Source organism: Sinocyclocheilus rhinocerous, unplaced genomic scaffold, assembly GCF_001515625.1.
Source record: "Sinocyclocheilus rhinocerous isolate Xijiao unplaced genomic scaffold, SAMN03320098_v1.1 scaffold1348, whole genome shotgun sequence".
Classification (NCBI taxonomy): domain Eukaryota; kingdom Metazoa; phylum Chordata; class Actinopteri; order Cypriniformes; family Cyprinidae; genus Sinocyclocheilus; species Sinocyclocheilus rhinocerous.
In genome coordinates, this window is record NW_015648618.1 from 245,109 (window position 1) to 267,008 (window position 21,900).

Below are 21,900 nucleotides of genomic sequence, written 5' to 3' on the forward strand. Positions count from 1 at the left end.
TTTGCTTTTTTTTTTTTTTTGCATCAACAACTGAACGATTTGAGGTTTTGCAAAAGTCTGTAGCAGAAATTATGCAAAACAAGTTACACCACATTTTTGCCTTAGCAGGCACCACTAATAATTGTCCCCAGGTCGATTTGGATAAAAAGCGTAATTAGCAAGAAATGTAACTAAATTTATCAATGTGCTGAAATTATTTAGCACTGTAATAACTGTGATCAGAGCTCTGTCTTGCTGTGATGTGATGTCATAACCATCTTTGCTCCTGGACAGGATGCTGTACAACACGAGTAACAGCAAGGCTCAATGAACCGGATAAAGACCGGAGAGGAACACTATTGTTCAGAACTGCAGAGCCATTACAGCACAAAGCCAGCTGTTGTGACTCATGGGTGTGTTCACTCACAGTGAGAGTGTGGCAGATCAATTAGAAACGCAGTTCAGGACTGAACATGGTGCACAAAAGTCTAGATCAGTGTTTCTCCACAGTCCCATCACTACAGCTCCAGTGACCCTTCAGCAACACCAAACCAGAAATAGGCTACTTTTAAGTTAAATATTTTACTAGATATCATTTAACTTTACAGTGAATATTATACAAATTTATATTTTTCTAATAATTGCCAATAATTAAGCAATAATAAAGCAATTAATACTTAAGGGGGAGAAACAATCTCACAAAGTATAGCTTCCTCTCAAGTAGCTTATGTTAAGACTTCACTTGTTAAATGAATGAATGTACAAGATTATTGAAAAAAAGTGGGGAAAAAAACTATCCATGACTAAAAGTTTGAAAACCTTTAAAACCAAAATAGCAGTTTAATCAATTACATTACTGTGCATTTATGTATTAAAAAAGAATCAGTTGTAGCCTATATAAAGTTAATAAACCACCGTTTATGGGGTTGGCAAGAATTTTTTTAATGTTTTTGAAGTCTTTTGTGCTCAACAAGGCTGCATTTATTTGATCAGAAATACACTAAAATATTAATCATGTGAAATATTATTACAATTTGAAGTAAATGTTTTCTATTTGAATATTTTCTTGATTGGCAAAGCTGAATTTTCAGCATCATTACTCCAGTCTTCAGTGTCACATGATCCTTCAGAAATCACTCTAATATGCTGATTTGCTGCTAAATAAACATTTCTTATTATTATCAATGTTGAAAACAGTTGTGCTCTAAAAGTTTGAAAACCTTTAAAACCAAAATAGCAGTTTAATCAATTACATTACTGTGCATTTATGTATAAAAAAAGAATCAGTTGTAGCCTATATAAAGTTAATAAACCACCGTTTATGGGGTTGGCAAGAATTTTTAAAATGTTTTTGAAGTCTTTTGTGCTCAACAAGGCTGCATTTATTTGATCAGAAATACACTAAAATAATAATCATGTGAAATATTATTACAATTTGAAGTAAATGTTTTCTATTTGAATATTTTCTTGATTGGCAAAGCTGAATTTTCAGCATCATTACTCCAGTCTTCAGTGTCACATGATCCTTCAGAAATCACTCTAATATGCTGATTTGCTGCTAAATAAACATTTCTTATTATTATCAATGTTGAAAACAGTTGTGCTGCTTAATATTTTTGGGGAAACCATCATACAATTTTTTTTTTTTTTACATACAAATTTTCAGGATTCTCTGATGTACTTCAAAAGAACTTTTATTTTTTAAAAACATTTATTTTAAATATTTTTTCTAACAATGTGAAAATCTATAAAAGTATTTTTAAAAAGTAATAATAAAAGTCTGAATAAATGTATTAATTTATTATTAATAAATTTTACTGACCCCAAACATTTGAACTGTAGTGTATATATTTATTTTTAATTATTTTAATCTCTGAAGAGCTGATTTAAAAAAAAAAAAAATTTTTTAAAGTCATAATTTCTTAAATGTTTTATAGATTTAACAAAGCAATATTGCAAACCGCAAAAGAAAGACAGCTCTAAAATGAGAGAACAGAGAGGGAAAAAAAGACTGAGAATGAGAGAGATCAAATAAGTCATACTATTCACTGATAGCACAATGAAATAATGAGTTATGATAAATGGGCGCTCCTCTGCACAGGACCTTTCACTGCAGAGCATTTTGAATGGGCCAATTGTCATCATCTCTGCTGTGATGAAGAGGATTCTATTGGGCCTCTGGATTATTCATTGATTTGCTCTCATCAAACAACATGTTATTGTTGTCCTCTTCTGGCCGAATTGGTGCACTTTTTTCCGAGTGAGTGTGCATCTCCTCTCAAACAAAACTAGCTCTGACAAATAGGGTGTTTTCCGTAGCCTAACCTGAACTGTGCTTCCTCAAAACATACAATACTGCACTGTCACTGGAATCTTTCCACATTACAGGGAAGTGGTCACCCTGAAGAATACACCCTCCTCACAACCTGTGCAAAATAATAACACATTAGTTGCTCTACTTCTTAACAGACGATGTGTGTCCCCATATCCATTTGTGTTTCAGAACAGAAATAGCGCAAGGAAGAGTCACAACATGCTGCTAAGCTAATGATGCAATACTGTAAGCATACAAAAAACGCATAACACATAGTACAATAATTAATAATTTATTATAATAGCAAATTCTCTCAACTTGTGAGCCGTTTTCGATTATGTATTAGCTTGTTATGCTAAATGCTAAAAATATTAGTTTAAGTATGTGTGAACTACATCTAAATGTTAAACATACATCTAAATATTACAGTGATCCTGCCATTCATAACTCATTTTATTTTCATAATGTGACATTTCAGAGTGAATTTGAAAGAGAAAATTTGAAAAAGGTGTATGCAACATATGAAACCAAATGCAAATTTGCTATAAAAATGCTTGAATTACAGATGGCTCGTTTCCAGCGAACGGTACGGTTCAGTACAGTACATTACGGTATGCAATTACTTTACCGTTTCCATTGTCAGCAGTTGTGAATGGTACCAAAATAGGGAACTGTACCGTACCACTTTTTTGGGACCCTTGCGTTGGGGTACCTAGCACAGTAGTCCAGTACCTAAAGGGTGGAGCTAGACTCACTGCAGAATGCTGATTGGTTGACAGAGAACCGTTACTTGCGCGTGCAACAAGGGGAATGAAGCGTCTCCTTCACTCGTTCCGTCATACTGCTCATGCATGCTTGTTTTCATCAGAGTACGCAAACACAAAAAATATAATATAGTGTGTTTTATAATTTTATATTTTCACACGCATACACACAAAGAATGTTGCACTTTCTTCTTTGCGCGAGAATGACGTTGATCGCTACTTTCCAGCATACAGCACGCCTATCAACTGTTGGCGGTGGAAACGCAAGTCAGATTATGGTGTACCATCCTGAATCATACTGTACTGTACTGAACCACAGCGCTCGGTGGAAACGAGCCATTAGTCACCAATGGATCCTCTGCAGTGAATGGGTGCCATCAGAATGAGAGTTCAAACATCTGATAAAAACATCACAATAATCCACATGACTCCAGTCCAGACCTGTTTTCACTTGTAAACACTGCTTGATCTGTGCATATTTCTCTCCTGATTCAGACGAGACCACTTTTTCACTGGAGATTGAAAGATTTTGGGGTGAACTATGCCTTTAAGTGACACCAAATTGGCCACAAGAATCACCTCGGATTCACCTCCTAGTTTAGGATTCATGGGACTCGATCATCTTCTTTCCCCTTCATTCCTCTTTATTCCCCATTTCTTTCTCTTATGTTGATGCGCCTGTAAACACACGGATGGGAAAGAAATATAACCAAGTCAAACTTGGCTTCAATTTTATATTATGATCTTTAACAGCACCACCACAAAGAAATAATATTACATAAAATCTTCTGTTTGCATTTTTTTACATACACAGATATTTTTTTTGCAGCTGGATGTTTTTAGATTCTGTTGGGAACAGTGTTTGAAAAGTGACTCACTCGTGCCATAGCAAGTTAGAGCCAAAAAACCTTTGACCTCTTCTGAGTCTCTTAAAAGATCTCAAATATTTTAGCGAGCGCAGTTCACATTCAGCCACAGATAAAGCTTGCTCTGTCTCGAAGAGCAAGATCATCAACGCACACTGTATGAAACAGTACAAACTGTTAACTGTTATTGTTACAAACTGTTAATTTGTGGCCATGATATCTTGTTTTTTACTCCACATGTCATCTGCATCATGTTTTTTGCTCCGAACATCTGCGATGTCTGTTTTTTTATAGGTGCATATAAATCTGTGGCTATGTGAACGTACAGGAATGCCTCTTTATATGAGTGTTTGAAGATTTTTAAGGACAGAAAAATTATTTGTAATAGCTGCATCACTCGCACACATATTCTTAATGTGTGAGTGTCGACCATGAACGACACAAATTTGTGCAAGGTCTGATTTTGACCAAGTTGCTTTTGGTCATAAATCTGTCGTATGCAAAGTTATGATTGATGGCAGCAGGTTTTTTGATGAGGTTGCAGGTGTCAGGATGGAATGACAGTAAGATTGAGACCTGCTTGATTTCAGGCCTGTGTGTGTTATGCTGGGAAAATCCCAAGCAACAAAACCCCTCCCCCAGTGTTCCTCCCACCATGCCAGCCAAACAGAGACAAAAATGCACAACATTCTTCTCACACACAAGCATACCAACACTAAGCTGGATTCACACAGCTTCTAAATTGAAAATCATGTGTACTTTGCTCCATGTTATGAAAAAAAAAAGCAGTTCTGGATGCTGATTGGTCGTGCTAACATACACCATAGAATGATGCACAGCACTAGTACACTTAGCTATCGTGCACACACGGTGACTATACAGTCTTTTATATCTTACTACTTAATTTTAAAATGGACTTTGGGGGTTTAAAACAGACAAAAATGCCCTAACTGTATGCCATACAGTTCTAACAGGTAATAGGTGCTGCAGCGAAGTAAAAGCTTTAAAAAAACACAGAGGGGTATTACTGATGCATTTTATGTTGTAGAATAAACCATAAAAATATCTTGAGGTTGTGTTGACCACAGACCTTATTTCAGCCATTTAACCAAAGCCCATTCATGAAAACCATTGACTTCTGGACGATGAAACCAGAAGTGCAAAATGCTACAGTAACTCAATTCCGGGTTTTTGCCTACAAAAATATGTTATGCCTGAAACTATTCAGTCACATGACTTGTTTAGGCAAAGTCACACTTTTTTTTTTAATTCATCCAGAATATCTTTAAGTCGTATCTTTAAGAGTCCTAGTATTCTATTCTGAATTCAGCCTGTGTTTTTATTGTTGTTTATGAGCACATCTTCTTAAAGACTGAAAAATGTATCCACCTTAAGCGAGTGCATGCATTTTTTGTGCATATTTTTAAAATTGTATTTGCGTCTTGGTGTTTCCATCCAGTATTTTGTATCACAATATCCCAAAACAGGATAATACAGAAACGTCATACTTGATCTGGGTTTCAGTTTTTGTGTATGTGCTTCCATTAGTTCTGGCTATAGGTTTCCTCCAGCACGTGCTCTCTGTTATTAGTTGATCTGAGAGAATGGATGACAAGCTGTTTTCCTCCCTCCATCAGCAGCTCTCTTTCTACCGCGTCTCAGGTTCCGTCATTGTGAGGAATGTGGCTTTATCTCCCTGTGAAATGAAAGATGATTTTACCACAGTAACTGAGAAGCTTTCCGAGTAATATTCCTGAAAGCCAAACCAAACGCTGAGCTCCTCATGCCTCTATTTTGGTGTCTACTGCAGATATAGATGTCTTTGACTGTTTAATACTTCTTGGCATTTCTCACACTCTTTCTGTTTTCTTTAAGTGCCCTGAATACTAAACACAATACACATAAAAACAGCAATTGCATACGTAACACAGGATTTTTACATCACACAACACAATGCTAAGTTACACTCTAAAAAATGCTGGGTTAAATTCAACCCAGTGCTTGGTAAAATAGGGACAAACCCAGCAATTGGGTTATTTTGACCCAGCGGTTGGGTTAAATGTTTAACCCAACCTTCTGGGTAGTAACCCAACCGCTGGGTCAAAACAACCCAATTGCTGGGTTTGTCCCTATTTTACCCAGCACTGGGTTGTATTTAACCCAGCATTTTTTAGAGTGTATGGTGTCCATTGCATTGCTATGCAGTTGCTAAGGCATTTGGAGTGTTTTTAAACACGTTGCTATGCAGTTGCTAGGGTATTCTGGGTGGTTGCTTACTGGCTTAAGTCAAAAGAGGCCATCCTAACATCCTAAGTCTCTGTGATATTCTCTACATATGGCTCAAGCCCCTCCTTTAATTATTTTTTATGGATTTTATTGTCTGCAGGGAAAAAAATAGTAAAGTCTGAGCACTTACAAAAGTAACAGCACACTTTTCCTCACATGCCGTATGACTTGAGGTCAAGTCAATTATATTTTAATAGCACTTAATACAGTAGAGATTTTCAAAGCAGCTTCGCAGAATTAAACAGGACAGTAACAGAATCAATAATGCAAACTTCAAAAATGAGGCGAAGCCCAATTCTGCTATAAAGCAGCTGCAGCAAGACAATAGTGTCAATGTTGCAAAATTAATCAGTTATGAATAAATTAAATTATAAAGCAGAAGACAATTGTGTCATTTATTCAGCTCAATTCAGTTTAAGTCTGAGGTGTTATTCATATCTGTAACACAAACGTGAGGGGCGAGTTAAGTGCCGAAAATAAATACTTGTGGTTAGAGATTAAAAGTATTAGCAATAATAATGCGTAATTGTCGATTGTTAAATCAAACTAATTCATTTCCGTTTTGTAGGACAAAGTTGGCCAGAATGGTAGTCGTGCTGTCTTGCAATCTATCCTTTTTTAAGCTGTCTACGTCGACCCAGTTACAGTGTATTGTTATGCGTTTCCCATCATTGTGACGTGGATAAAATCTAATGCTCGACTGACACAATAGGAAACATTTCAAACTATATTCTGAAAACCATTGTGTGTTTCTCTACCTCCTCAGACAGACTGCAATCTTCACGCCCGGTTCTAAAATGTTGCAGTAAACTAAATGCAATCTATCACTCGCTAATCAAGCGAAAATTGTGTTCACTTTAGGACACTGGTAATGCCTCTTTGGAGGCAGGTGAACGGTCTGTTTTCTTGTGAAGATAAATGATATACATCATTGCTTGACATAAACCTCACGTTTACCTCGGTGACCTTTGACTTTGTTTACCACCAACTTCAGTGGTGCAAAACCGAATGAGGATGTGTGATCTTCATCTTTTCTCCTGTGTGTGTGGGTGTGTGTATATGTGGGAGCGGGACTTCCACACTGTGTGGTATTAATATCCTCATGCCTGCAGGGTTACTCCTCTGCCAGGAAACACATGACCTCAGCACACCTCCTGAAGAGCCCTCCACCTTACACACTGATGTATACTGTACACACATACACATACATACAGTTCCAAACACTGGCTTACATGCCTGGATGTGCGGCTCGCAATTTGGCTCAGATGATGATTGGATTTTGGATTCCATATGATGCTCACTGCAAAATATCAAACAGGTATCAAATATCAAAAACAGCAAATATCTGCAGCACTTAACAAAATCAAAATGTCCCTCAAGTAAGTGTGTGAGTGTATGTGTGTGTGAGAGAGAGAGAGAAAGCACTGACTACACTTCCAGATAACTTACAGGTGCATTGCATTTCCCCTGATGTGGACGTCATCTTCCACTCTTCATTCTGTCCTTCCTGTTTGCACAACAACTTCCTGTGACTTGTCCTGTTCTGTTGATGGATAGCCTGGCTTGTGTGCTTGCCTCGTGGTTTCTCCTGTTTAGTGAACAAACAGCAGTTTTAGAACCCTATCCCGCTATGTTTGGTGTGAAGGCTATTGTTGTTATAATTATTATAAATTAAAAATAATATTGCATTACAATAGTAATAATTATGATAATAATTTGTATATTGTTATTAAAATAATATTTGAAATTACAATCATCATCATTTAGAACTCTATCCTGTTATGTCTGGTGTGAAGGTTAAAAAATATTCTAAATTAAAAATCTTTGAAATTACAACAACAACAATAATAATTATTATTATTACAATATATATATTTATTTATTTATTTATTAAATGTATACCAACTCTACCTGACCCTTTCAGTCCAGCAATTATAATGTTACTGCACCTTTAACACTTTGTAAGTTCAAGTACATGCGAATGACATGTTACATTGTGTTTTGGATGCTGATGTCCCCACTGGGGTTCTTAACTATAGCTACATTATCATGATTTTCTTGGTCAATCACCACTAACCGACTACTAACAGAGCAACTATGTTTTGACCAACATCAAACCAGCTCTAAACCACATAAAGCTGGACTTGGCATGGAAGTTCACGTTGGTTTAAAATGGCAGGAATTAAGAAATCAGAGATAAAGGAATAGGAGATTAATAGGAAGTAGACTGAGAGCGGAGTTAGCTGGCGTCAGGGCAGGGCTCACAGGTTTCCAGCAGCAGGGAAGGGCTCTCTTGAAGCCTTCATGCTTGAAGGCAGGGCTCTCTCTGAGGCTTTCCACGGTGGGGTTACAGAGCTCTCTCACACTCAAGAACAAAGCAAATTGTATGTGAAAACAATGCTAGCTGTCTGACCATCTCAGGGAGGGTGGGCAGAGAAGCCTTGACTGGCCTAGTTTAGCTCTGAGACAACCCTGAGATGGGCCAGGCAATAGTCTTCAATAGAGCAAAATACAGTACAATATAATATACAATATAATCTCCAGACATCTTAGATATGGGTCTAAAAACTCACAATTCTAAAGTGGTGCAGTATGGAAGTGCTCACATTGGACATTTCCTCCTCCAGGCCTGTGTTCTAGAAGAAACCTTGGCATTGTGTTGGTCATTTTTACACTCAAGATCTGGCCTTGAACAAAAGACTAAAGGTTCTGCCCGCCTCATTGGAAATAGTCCCCAAGGACATCAAATCCTGCTCCTAGAGGTTCAATTTCCTGCAGAGTTTAGCTCCAGCCCTCATTACTCAGTGCATATCTGAACCAAGTAATCAAGGGCTATGTCTGAAATTGCTCACTCTCTGAGTAGGTACTTCTTTCGAAAAAAAGTATGTTCTATGTAGTATGAATGTGTGTAGTAAGAATTGTTGCCATTGTCATGTGACCTATCAACATCTGTTGCGTCGCTTTACTGCAATTCACAAATCCTCTCCCGTGGCCTCATGAGAGTGAAGTGTCTACTGGATGCGCACTTCAGAATCTTGTCAGAAGTAGTAGGTCTACTAGTATGACAACTGTGAAATCGGACATACTACTATTTTCACATAGGCCTACTATTTTTTGCCTATATATAGTAGAGAAGTATGCAATATCAGATGCAGACATGGTCTTCAGGACTACTCAAAACTTACAGTCCCCAAGGATGTCCAATCGTGCTCCTAGAGGTCCTTATTCATGCAGAGTTTAGCTCCAGCCCTCATTATACAGTACATACCTGAACCAGGTAATCGAGGACTTCAAGACTATTCAAAACTTAGTCCCCAAAAATGCTCCTAGCGATCCACATTCCTGCAGAGATTAGCTCCAGTCCTAATTAAAAATCACATTAATTAGGTAATCAAGGTTCAGGACTCTTTGAAACTTCCAGACAGGTGTGTTGGACTGGGTTGGAGCTGAATTTTACAGGAAGGTGGACCTCCAGGAGCAGGATTGGACACCCTTGTTGTAAAACATCTCAGGCTAAGAGTTCAACATTTGTTTGTCTTTCATGTTAACCTTCTTAATTTAGAAAAAGGTTCATTTTTACTTTGATTCTAGGGGTCAGTTAGAAGGGGAACGAGATCTTGGATCAACATTTCTACCGAGATTTGCATTTGTGTCGGGTTAGAGGTAAGCAGAATCTGAAGACCTCTTTCCTTTCCAAACCCACTACAAAACAGTATTCTAACAATGCAAGTAGGTTGAGAATTAAAGTTGTGTTACAACAGATACATAATATTATATGCTTTAAAGGGGTCATATGATGTTGCTAAAAAGAACATTATTTTGTGTATTTGGTGTAGGCATGGGACGATAACCGGTTTCAAGGTATACCACGGTTTGGAAAAGTCACGGTTTCAAAACCACTAAAATTTTCCGTTATACCGTTCCTGCGGTATGCACAGTTTTTTACGTGTCATGAAAGATGGAAAGTGCAGGACTCCCTCAGTTGTGTGCAGCGAAGAGCGTAATGAGTCACACGACCCCTCCCCCTCTGGTTGGTGCGAGCAGACAGTGAGAGTCACCTGTGTGTAGGATGGCCGAAGGAGGTGGATCCCTGGAACTTTTTTCCCCGTCGAAAAAGATGAAGTCTGCCGTATGGGAATTTTTCGGGTTACGTAGACTAACCATGTTCCGTACACGATGTTCCGTACAAATGACGTTTTAGCGCCGATCGCTAAATAAATACTTCGTACGTAATATATCGGTGTCATCTTCATTTCTCCCTCTTTCACCCCGATCAAGACAGAGACCCACCCGCTGTTTGTTTCAGTGTTGAAATAAATACTATTTAGCTTGCTACCGAGGCAGATAACATGGCTAATAACTTGGACTGAAAGAGGAATGTGTAGAAAGTGAGCATGTCTCCAAAAACCCTGTTGAGCTGCAGGTTTAATGACTGCATTTTTTATCGATTTATTTATTTTATAGAAATTATGTTTTGATTTATGTTTTTGATTATTGAGCTGTAGGTTTAGGCTCACTTAAGTGACTGCATTTTTTCATTTAGAAGAATTTAGTTTTTTTTACAGAAAATAATTTATGTTCTGATTATTGTTGAGCTGCAGGTTTAGGCTCACTTAAGTGACTGCACTTAATTTAATTAAGAATAATTCAATTATTTATTTAAATTATTTAGCCTGACATGTTTACTGTCCTTACAGTGAAAATTACTCCACTACACGTTACAAGTCACCAATTCCAAAACAACTTGAGTAAAAGTCTTAGAATATCTGATTTTAACAGTACTTAAGTATTTTACTTATACTAAATATAGGGTCAAAGATGTACTAGTCAGATACATGCCAGTGAAAAGCTGTAACGTTGTGGAGAAGCTGCGGAAAACAGGCTGAGGCAAGGATCTGTGTGCTGGTATTTCATGGAAAAACTAGAACAAACAATAAGGCAAAAACCAAAGGGAACAAAGAACAGAATGACTGTTGAACAGACAACCATTATATTAACAATGGTTAACAAGCTTAACAAGATAACAAGCTTAACAAGATAAGACACACCTGGGGAGACTAATCAAAAGAAAAACTTTAATAAACCTGTTATACTGTATTATGACAGCACTTTTTTGTAACTTCATTTCAATACCGTGATAATACCGTATACCGTAATAAAAGCATTAGCAATTAATCGCAACATGAAAATTTGATACCGGCATATCCCTAATCGTCAGTGGCAAATTCTTTAAATATAAAAAAAACGTACTTACAGTCTTGACTCTTAACTTTTATAAAGAATATCTCTTTGGATTTGAGACTTTAGTCTTTGCAACTTTACAGATCTTCTTTATGCACCAAGAGCTTGTAACACTCCAAAGAGAAAGGAAAAATTAAAATCGCATCATATGACCCCTTTAACTTTATGAAACTTTGTAGTATTTATATGATATATACATTGTATCTGTAATCACTTGCTATTTTTTGGCTAAATTTTAGGTGTATATGGTACAAAAGGTTTCTTTAAGGTGGCTCAAATTAAACATTGTAATGAAAAATCAAAACCTCCATGTTGTAGCCATTTAAGAAAGTATTTTTATATTATTTATGTTTAAATATTATTTGTTTGTGTTTTGTTTAGTTCAATTTGCTAATTAAGAAAATTGTAAACGTCATAAGGGCGTGGTAAATTGGACGGCAGTACGCCGGAAGAAAGGAAGTGGGTCAGACATAATTTTTTGACCAATTCATACGTTTTTGTTTGTAGAATCCCTTTTTTCGAACGAGTTTCGTTTGGTATCATTTGTATCTTCATTTTAATATGTTTTTTGTTGGTCAATTATTTACCTGAATAAATGAGAAGAAAGAATAAGCGTTTCATGGAATGAAGTGCGTTCAAAACAAAGCCCGCTACCATGCTTCCCAAAACAAAGGCCGAAACACTCCACAACAACCAATGCAAAAGGTCTGACATCAGCCAATTTCTGGCACTCTCCCCGCCATTATCCCTACCAATTATTTTCCCATCATTCTTTGCACCTTCCTGTTCAGAGATGAATCCCAGTGTCCTCACAGCTCTGGTTCAATTGCAAAGAGCGGATCGGAATCAGGTTTCGTCTGCAGGTAGCAGAAGCAGATGCCAGAACCGATCCGATTTCTCTCTCTTGCATCCCAAATCCCACTTTCTTCTCTACTTGGTTCCTCTCCCTCACTTGTCGTCTTGTCATCCAACAATAACACAACATGCTGGCTTCCTGTGTGTTGGGTGAACAATAGGAGGATAACTTTGATGGCGTGTGCAAATTTGCCGTAGGAGTGCTTTTATCTCGGCCTGTAATCTCATGCAGCATATTGAGAAGGGTCTGTGTTCCTGAATCAAAAAACACATTCATTTTTCAGACGAATTTCTGAATGAAGCAAATCGTAAAAGATTTCTCTTAAAGAAAGTGTTCCTAATGATCTTTTAAGAAGTAAGATAAAGCAGTGGTACTCATGTAAAATTCACTTTGATAGCTCATGTGATCTCCACTGCTGACTGTAATAGCTACCTAGCTTATGCTTAGCTGTCCTGAGCCTAACATTAAGCTCCAAGTGTTCTGAAAATTTGACATACCCTTTAAGGATGATCTACCAGTAGCTTAAGCTGTCATTTTTGCCTGAAAAAAAATGGGCTTCTTTCTCAAAATGAGCCACAACCTGGGTAGCACATCTTGTCAACAGGAAACACTTAATACAATATACTACCGCTTTTAAAACAGAGGTTGCACACCTTGTCAGACAGAAAATACATATTAGGGTGTACATCCGCTTGGATAAATAAGGTAAAAAATAGGGGTAGCACATCCTGCCGAGCTTGTAATACAGGATGTATTACCACAATGTACTTTACGGACTCCTCTTTTCTGATGAATGAGAAAATCGAAAAATCTAATCTATAATCTATATGGAATATAGCAATTTGAAACTTTTAAAAGGCTATTTTTTTCTCAGTGGGAGGGTAGCATCCCTTTGTATCTCCATTTAACTTTTTTATCGTCCTTACATTTTCCTGTTCTGTGTCAAAAAGGCGTCAAACCCATTAAACACCCCAAATGCCTTACGACCTCCAGTTAAAAGCACAATCTGTAATTTTGACAGCTGGCTGCCTGTTGATAGGAGTAAAATCTCACCCCTTGACTTCAGAAAACTCCCGTACACTTCAGTGTTTACAATCTCATTCTGAGTACATGGGGTTCATCTTATGTCGTCAATTAAAGATTGTCTTTAAAATGAATATAACTGGCTGCACAATACTACAACGTTGGGTCAGTTTGATCAGCTGTAGACAGATATAAGGCCACACACACACACACACTGGTCTAAGAGCAGTCCATCTTTGTCATCTCTGAGCTGGACTCTCATACAGCAGACAATGGTGGACTTCAATTCACACAGTCTTTCTGATGTGTCAGACATAAACTCTCTCTCTCTTCCTCTCACTCTCTGTCTCCCTCTCCCTCAATGCCTCCATTTATTCCATTAGACACAGGGTATTCCCTGGGTCATCACTGTGTTGGTATCCAGGTTGCCAATGGCAACAGTCCCATCGTCTCACCCACTCTCTGACACCATGTCTTTTGTCCATGCATCTGACTGAGAGACGAGTGGGCAGAGGAGAGAGTGTGAAATTAGTCACGCAAATACCACCGAGCACAAGTGCGCCCCCTGTTGGAGGAGCAGAGAGAGCAGGCCTGTGGGTGTATTGTGAGTGAAACGGATTGTGAGAGGAATCTGCAGGTGGACACAGACTCACACAGTGCCAAAATTCCTCAGCCAATCACATCTCTTTCTCACTCACTGCCTCTGTTTCTTGTTCTTTCTATCCCACAAGAGAGATGGAAGCAATAAATAGAAATTGGGGGAAATTTGAACAGAGATTCAATTCATTAATATTAGCTAATGCATTAAGCTAATGATAAATGAAACTTTATAGCATTTATTCATGTTAATATGCTACATATTAACATTTAAGATTTTTACACATTGACATATTAGGAATTAACAACGACCAATAATATACACTACCGTTCAAACGCTTTGAGTCAGAATGATTTTTTAAAATGTTTTTGAAATAAGTCTCTTATGCTCACCAAGACTGCATTTATTTAATCAAAAATACAGTAAAAACTGTTATACTGTGAAATACTATACAGTTGAAATCACTGTTTTCGATTTTATATCATATTTGAAGATGTAATTTATTCCTGTGATGTTAAAGCTGAAAGCTGAACCAGTTGTGCTGCTTAGTATTTTTGATTTTACAGTGATGCACAAGGTTCTCTTATGAATAAAGAGAATTTATTAAAAACAAAAGTCTTTTGTAACATTATAAATGTTTTTACTGTTACTTTTGATCAATTTAATGCATCCTTGCTGAATAAAAGTATTTTTTTTTCTTTCAACAGACCCCTAAACTTTTAAATGGAAAAGAAATTAACACTACATTAATAAATGCTTCCCTGTTAGTTTATGACACATAATGCATTTACATTTATTCATTTAGCAGATGCTTTATCCGAAACAACGTCACAATTAATTTGTTAAATTGCATAAGCATTCATAATTTTATGAGTTCTCTTTATATCATCATAAATTATCTGAACTATTCACTTCATTTTCATTTTTTCCTAAGGAGTTTTAGGAGAAACACCTCACGAAAGACATGGTTTCATTAAATCTCCTGCACTAGGAAAGGTGATGGATGGCCATTTAGTACCAAGAAAGCAGATACAAACAATCCATTTAATTTAAGTTCTTTATAACTATAATTATAACTTCAATCTATGAATTTCATTTTAATCAAAATGAGTTTTTCTTTGTTTACTGACACATAGGTGTGGTTTTAAATAGGACAGTAGATACTGGCCCAAATCAGGAGCTGGGCATATATACCTGTCCTGCCCGATCAACCTGCCGTCTTCCTCAGGAATCTAAAACGGTCTCATTAATATCAATTATGTTTCCAGATTTCGAACAACCTCAGCATGTCTAAGATCCAACAGCAGCTTTAGCGCTCTCTCTCTCTCTCCCTTTCTTTTTCTCTTGAACAGAGGAAACTGCAATACAATGATAACGGCTGTGAACACAATAGACTAGGAGCACATTCACACCGGCTGGCCAAGTTTAGCTCAGAAAGGTCAGCACACACAGACCTCTATTCCATTATTCTCAACATCATCCTTTAGCGAGCTGCAGTCGGTTAATAAGAGTGGAGCTTGTCTTTTTTAGGACGAGGAGGAAAGCCTGTATGACATGAGTGGTTTGTGGCCTGGGAGAACTGCAATGTATTCCAACAATCCCAGGGGTTTGTTCTCAGACTGAATGTCTTGAGGATGAATCATCACAGGATTAACTTTAAAATGCATCCAAATTTAATGCTGCATGTCATTGGGGCAAATATCAAAATATAATGAAAAACCTAACGTGCACCGATCAGTTGCTATGTTTCCAAAAGGCCAAAAAAGCATACCCTAAAGGGTTTTGGCCCCATTTTTTCACCTGAGACATATTTTGGGAACCATAAAAAATAGATTTAGTCATAAGGCAAAATCTGCAATCATTTAGTATGAAATACTAAATTTCGCGTTTGGTCTCGTTCTGTATCGCGTATCTTGTCAGTGTCTGCGCTTGCTTGGCCATTTGTTGTGGAAAAAATAAGGAAAGTGTGTCCAGCTGATTTAATTTAGTATTTTGTTAGACGGGTATAAAAAAAAACCTTAGTTTACCGCGCAGCGGTCGCGGCAGCCGTCGCTTGACCATTTCTTACTATGTGTAAGTAAGTTGTTGTTTTTTAGCATGTAAGTTTGGCAGTGTTATTTTTTGAATAAATAAATACTCACCAACAGCTGATTAATTGCCGTCGTGATGAATCTCTGATAAAGTTCTGCAGTCCTGCACTGTGAATCCCATGACAGCCATCTAAATAAGAGCCGATAAGCAGAGCAATTGAGAGATGTTTAGTTACAAACTTGTACTCAATATCGTTTTTATATGATATGCAAATATTGTAGCATATTTTCTTCATGTTATGATAGTACTAACAGCAATAACTTGCTTTGAGTACAGTCCGCAAATTCACTCTCGCACAGCATACTGAAAATGTCCTGTTGTTTTCCACAGTGAAATATTGCTATAACAGAACTTACTTCAGTTTGTGCAGCACCATTTCCATTTCTTGTATTAATAGCTGTGTCAGAATGTATGATTAAGTGCCCATCAACAGTGTCAAGATGTATATTGTAAATCTGATTGTATGATGTACAGTCTGCCTTGGCTTTTAAGATTTTAGTCTGACATTTTTTTTTTTAATAAGTAAACTTAAAATAAAATCAAATAAAATTCAAAAATAAAAATAAAATAAGTGTACCTGACTTAACCCTAATTACACCAACTGTGTAGACAGAACACCTAGGTCTAATTTTGGAGCCGATGTCCCACCAGCAGGTTTTGAAACGTCATCATGGTTACATAATGGAATAGTTCTTCATTATAATATCCACCTTGCTTGAGCTTTCCAGTAACTGTTTCTTAAGGCATCTGGTCTGGGGAAAAGGTCACAGTATTCAAGAAAAAGGTCTCAACCACAGCGTGGCATCTTGCAAAGGTTATCAGAGAACGGATGAACATTCATTTGGACTGTTTTGGGGTTTCGTAACCTGATACAGGTTTATCAAATTACTGAAATTAACAGTTTTCAGATTTTAACCAATAAAAATGTTATATGAAGCAACCTTTTTAATCAATGTGGGTATTATTTTATAAAGCAAAGCCATTTACAACACAGCCATCTCTTGTGTGCAATGTGTGGAGCTTAAAGTATTTTTTACATGTTTAAAAAAAGGCATCAAACAGCAACATCTTCAAACCAGTCTACATGCACACCTGTTGATAGTAACACATCCACATTCTCAGGAGCAGGACAGTACAACATCCCGAAATGTAAAACTTCTTTGAACTGCTCCATTTTCCCAGAGAGCGAAATGTGCTCATCTCAAAGCCACTAAGATCCATGTGAAACCACCACCATGCCACACATCAAACACAGCCTAAGGCACAGACGTTTCAAAGCACACATGCACCCTGTGTCTACCACTAAACAAGAGCCCGATCTACCCAGAGGACTTTGATGAACCAGATGACTGCTTCACCCAAGCCAGAGAAGCCTGGAGCTTTAGATGTTTAAAAAGGAATATCTTACTCAGATACACCCATATTCTGCCCTTACTGGGTAATTATTGTTTATTGCGTCAACAACACCAGAAAAAGGAGAAAGATAGAGACTCTGTTTGAGCTGAGTTTGAATCTTAAACACTTTCTACTCTCCTCTGAAGTCCAAAAGTGATGATAAAAGCTCGTTGTGTCCTGTTAAGGGCCCTACAGAGGCACATCCATCCAGCTTCACACTGGGAGATCTGACACAAGCCAGCAGTCAACAGCGGCATGTGCCAGTCTCATCTGCGTGTGGGTGAACAGAAAGGATCTTTATCAGTGACAAAGGTCATAAATGTCTATGTGTGATTATCTTTACCCATACGCCAACGATCATAATTATGTTGTCATTCTGTGCATTTCATCCTATCTCTCTTTTCACCCACTCCACAAATCCAATGATTTCACTTTTTTTCCCCTCTCTCTTTCTCTCTGCACCCCCATGGCTGTTTGGGTATTTGACCCCAAAAACTCCCCACCTCCCAGTCCAACACAATACTGCTCCTCTATGTTGACTTGAGTTGGAATGAGCATAGATGAGTTGAGCCTGAGTTAACATTAGAAGGCTTGAGATGAGTTGAGTTGACTTGAGATTACTTGAAAAGGGTTTACAGTTCACCCAAAAATAAAAATGTGTTTGCTGACCCTGTTGTTTCTTTTGAAAACTCTGGAAAACTCAAAAGAATGTTGGAATCCAAACAACATTGGACCCTATACTGACATTTTTTCAAAACATCTTCGTTTGCGTTCAGTAGAAGAAAGTCATGTAGGTTTGGAACAACAATAGGGTGAGTAAATGATCACATAATTTTGATTTTTGGGTGAACAAGTTGAGAGGACTTGGGATGAAATGACTGTGTTTGAGAAGACTTCATTTGAGTTGACAAGATGACATGACAAGAATGAGACAAATGAGGCTTGAGAATGAGACAAGACGACTTGACTTCAGGTGATGTGAGTGGACTTGAGTTGATTTGACAAAATGATATGACTTCAGATGAGATTGTTTGAGTTTAGTTGACTTGACTTGGGATGGGCAGAGTTCAATTTGAGTTGAGATGTACAATGCTCAGTTGAGGTGAGTTGTGCACAACTAAACAGGAGTTCAAAACTGCTGAGCTGAGAAACTCAGCTGAAGTCCTCAGCCTCCCTGAGGTATTGTGTTGGACTGGGAGGTGGGCACAAGCTTTGGGGCCTAGAAAAAGGGGGGGGGGAAAGAAAAAGAAAATTTATGGAGAAGGTGAAGACAGAGAAGAATGAATAATGTGCTCTAGGAATGAAATAAAATCTGAAAAGGTTAGCATGTTTGCACTTCAGGTTCCATCGTCTTAAGTCAATTTTTGTTTTTTTAATGGGTTTTTAATTAAATGCCTGAAATTAGGTCAAGACATTTTTGCATTTTATTCTATGACATAAACTACATCAGTAATACACAACTCATGGCTTTATGCATCTAATGAAAGGCAGCTGCTAAACAGTTGCTAAATGGGACTACAGAGGTTGTCAGGGACATTAAACACCACACCAAACAAGAAAACTCATCTACTCATTAGTCCTATTTTACAGCCCAATGTTTATACTCACAATTACACCAAGTCTAACTCAAACTTTTCAACTTGTCGATTTTAAATAAAGATTAAAAGAGTTGTCAAAGCTTACTGGAGTCACATGAGAGTGGTGTAGTTCATTTGTAGCCTAACTGTAACTTTTTACTTCTGGCGATTGCATTTAGGCTTCAAAATTAATAAAACCTGTGTTCATTTGTGAGAATTGTTATGATATAAAAAACATGTAAGAATCACAAAATTTTGTTGGTCACAGAGCGTAATTTCTGCAGTTATCCAAAAGCCGATGCAAAATCCTATTGGGTTTTTGTCAAGGGAACAAGGGTGATGCTAACTTTCAGGTCGGCCTACAAAATTATGCCATCCCAGCAGCACGCTATATTGCAACATGTATAGAGTGATATCACACAGATATAGACACAGAGAATCAAACAGAGACACTTAATATAACCTCTGATAAAAATAATTTCTGTTCACCCACATGCAGATGAGAGCGGCACTCTCCTCTCCTCAAATAAACCTGTGCATGGTCACAAACGTCCCGAAGTATGTCAGTCTGTGTCCGATGGCATATAATTATATAATTAAGTCGTGTCTGGTTGTTCTCTATAAGAGGGCAAAGGGGCTGTTTGAATGTGTATCTCAGCAATTAGGGACTTTTCAGAGTGTAGGAATGTGGTACGCTTGGCATTTTTGAGTAAAAGGGCAGCTCTCTGCTTGAGAGTGCCAGCGCTGCGGGATGAGATCATGACTGGAGATGCCCACTCGCTGGAAACAGCGGCACGACATTTGCTCCCTCGCTCCCGCTTTCCTAACAGCTGGGGGAATTCCAGACCTGTTAGATTATGGATCGAGGAGATTAAGGTTTTTAGGCCTAAATCAGATTTTATGCCTCTGTTGTGCTCCCGCCCTCATAGCTGGAACATTTTAAACCCGACGAACCGACTCGCTTTCTTTTTTCTCTCTCGGGGCAGGATTTGGCTGTTTGCTGATAAGCCGTGTGTGTATGAGGTGGCAGGCAGGCCGTTTGCTTTGCAGATAGTACGGTAGTGCTATTGTTGCCCAGCAGGAGCTGTGCAAGGGATAATAATAATCTGGAATAACGCAGGCGTGAAAGAAGATTACGGTCGAGGTGAAAGGCACAGTGGAACTGAGGCCTGCTGCGCTTTTAAAACAAAGATAGAACAAACACACGCTTGATACAGACACACAGAGGCATTACATAAGAGCCAGCCAGACTTGATGCCCTTTAGCCAAACACACGCTTACCCCATATCTAACACCAGAGCCCTTTGACTTTACTTCTGTATTAAATGTCTGTTCAAGTCTGTTAAAAGGTCACATATGCCATGTGTGAATTTCATGGTGGATAAGGATGGCAGTCTTTCTGGTTGGCTAGGGGAGTAAAGGAGCGGTCGCACTAGGCTTTGAGCTATTAAAGGGTTAGTTCACCCAAAAATGAAATTCTGTCATTAATTACTCACCCTCGTGTTGTTCCAAACCCGTAAGACATTCGTTCATCTTCGGAACACAATTTAAGATATTTTTGATGAAATCTGAGGGCTCTCTGACCCTCCCATAGACAGCAAGGTAACTACCACGTTCAAGGTCCAGAAAAGTACCAAGATGATCGACAAAGTAGTCCGTGTGACATCAGTGGTTCAACTGTAAAGTTACGAAGCTACAAGAATACTTTTTTGCGCAAAGAAAACAAAAATAATGACTATTTTTTGCACATTTTCGTCTCTACTGCGTCACTTGTGGACGCGCGTTCAGGACAGTATCATGACGCGAGCGTGTAGCCCCGTTCACACTACAAGTGACACGCAACAGCAAAGCGACACAATCCCATTCATTTCAATGGAGAGCTGGCGATTTCCGGCGACACGAGCGACAGCGGCCGTTGGCGACCGGATGAGGCGTGTCCAACGACGCGACAAAGTTCAGAATCCTTCAACTTTATGCAAATGAATAGCGGCTTTCGGGAGCAACAGCCAATAGGAAAGAAGACGGTAGAGCTCATGTGATCGTTCTCCTCTCAGCAACAAAAGTCGCTGCTAGTGTGAACGGGGCTTGTGGCGGCGCTGACCCAGATCCAGCGTAATGACGTCATCACGCCGGATCTGAGTTAGCGCCGGTGCCGCCACACGCTCGTGTCATGGTACTGTCTGAACGCGCGTCCACAAGTGACTTTTCTGGACCTTGAACGTGGTAGTTACCTTGCTGTCTATGGGAGGGTCAGAGAGCCCTCAGATTTCATCAAAAATATCTTAAATTGTGTTCCGAAGATGAACGAAGGTCTTACGGGTTTGGAATAACATGAGGGTGAGTAATTAATGACAGACTTTTTGGGTGAACTAACCCTTTAACTTCATATCTATTATCATATCTATAATCAAACTTCACCAAACTTGAATTATTAGTACCAATAAAATTAGATCTATAATCAAACTTCACCAAACTTGAATTATTAGTACCAATAAAATTAGATAGATAGATAGATAGATAGATATATAGATAGATAGATTAAATTTTTACGAGCTACCATTGAATTTAAAGTTTACTCTACCAGGTCTACCACTATTAATGGTTTTGAATTACATATCAACTGTATCTTATATTAAAGCTTTTGCTGCGAATATGTCAGTGTTTAGATGACAGCATTACTCAGTTGACCCTATTACCTAAAAAATTCCAAACCAAAATAAGCGGATATCCAAAAAGGATTGCTCAGATGTTAGAAAAACACTGATCATGAAAGGATTTTAAAATAGAAAAGAGAAAGAAATAACAGATTCTCAGGACTTTTCAACGTGCCTTTAAGTTCCCTTCATTTGCCCCCTCGTGTCCCTCTCTCTCTTTTTTTTCTCTGTTTTTTCCCCACCCATTGAGAGCAAT

At 38.1% G+C, this 21,900-nt stretch overlaps 1 protein-coding gene across 1 annotated transcript in view; it reads right to left on the reverse strand.

Moving 5' to 3' along the window:
- Positions 1-3,587: 3,587 nt before the first annotated feature.
- The window catches only part of LOC107710036 (adenylosuccinate lyase-like), a 31,950-nt gene continuing 13,637 nt past the window's right edge, over positions 3,588-21,900 (reverse strand). The window contains exons 12-15 of the mRNA XM_016514718.1: positions 16,069-16,147; positions 7,659-7,797; positions 7,442-7,509; positions 3,588-5,619 (exon numbers count right to left, since the gene is read on the reverse strand). The gene's annotated coding sequence lies outside the window, so the exon portion shown is untranslated. The remainder of the gene's footprint in view (positions 5,620-7,441; positions 7,510-7,658; positions 7,798-16,068; positions 16,148-21,900) is intronic.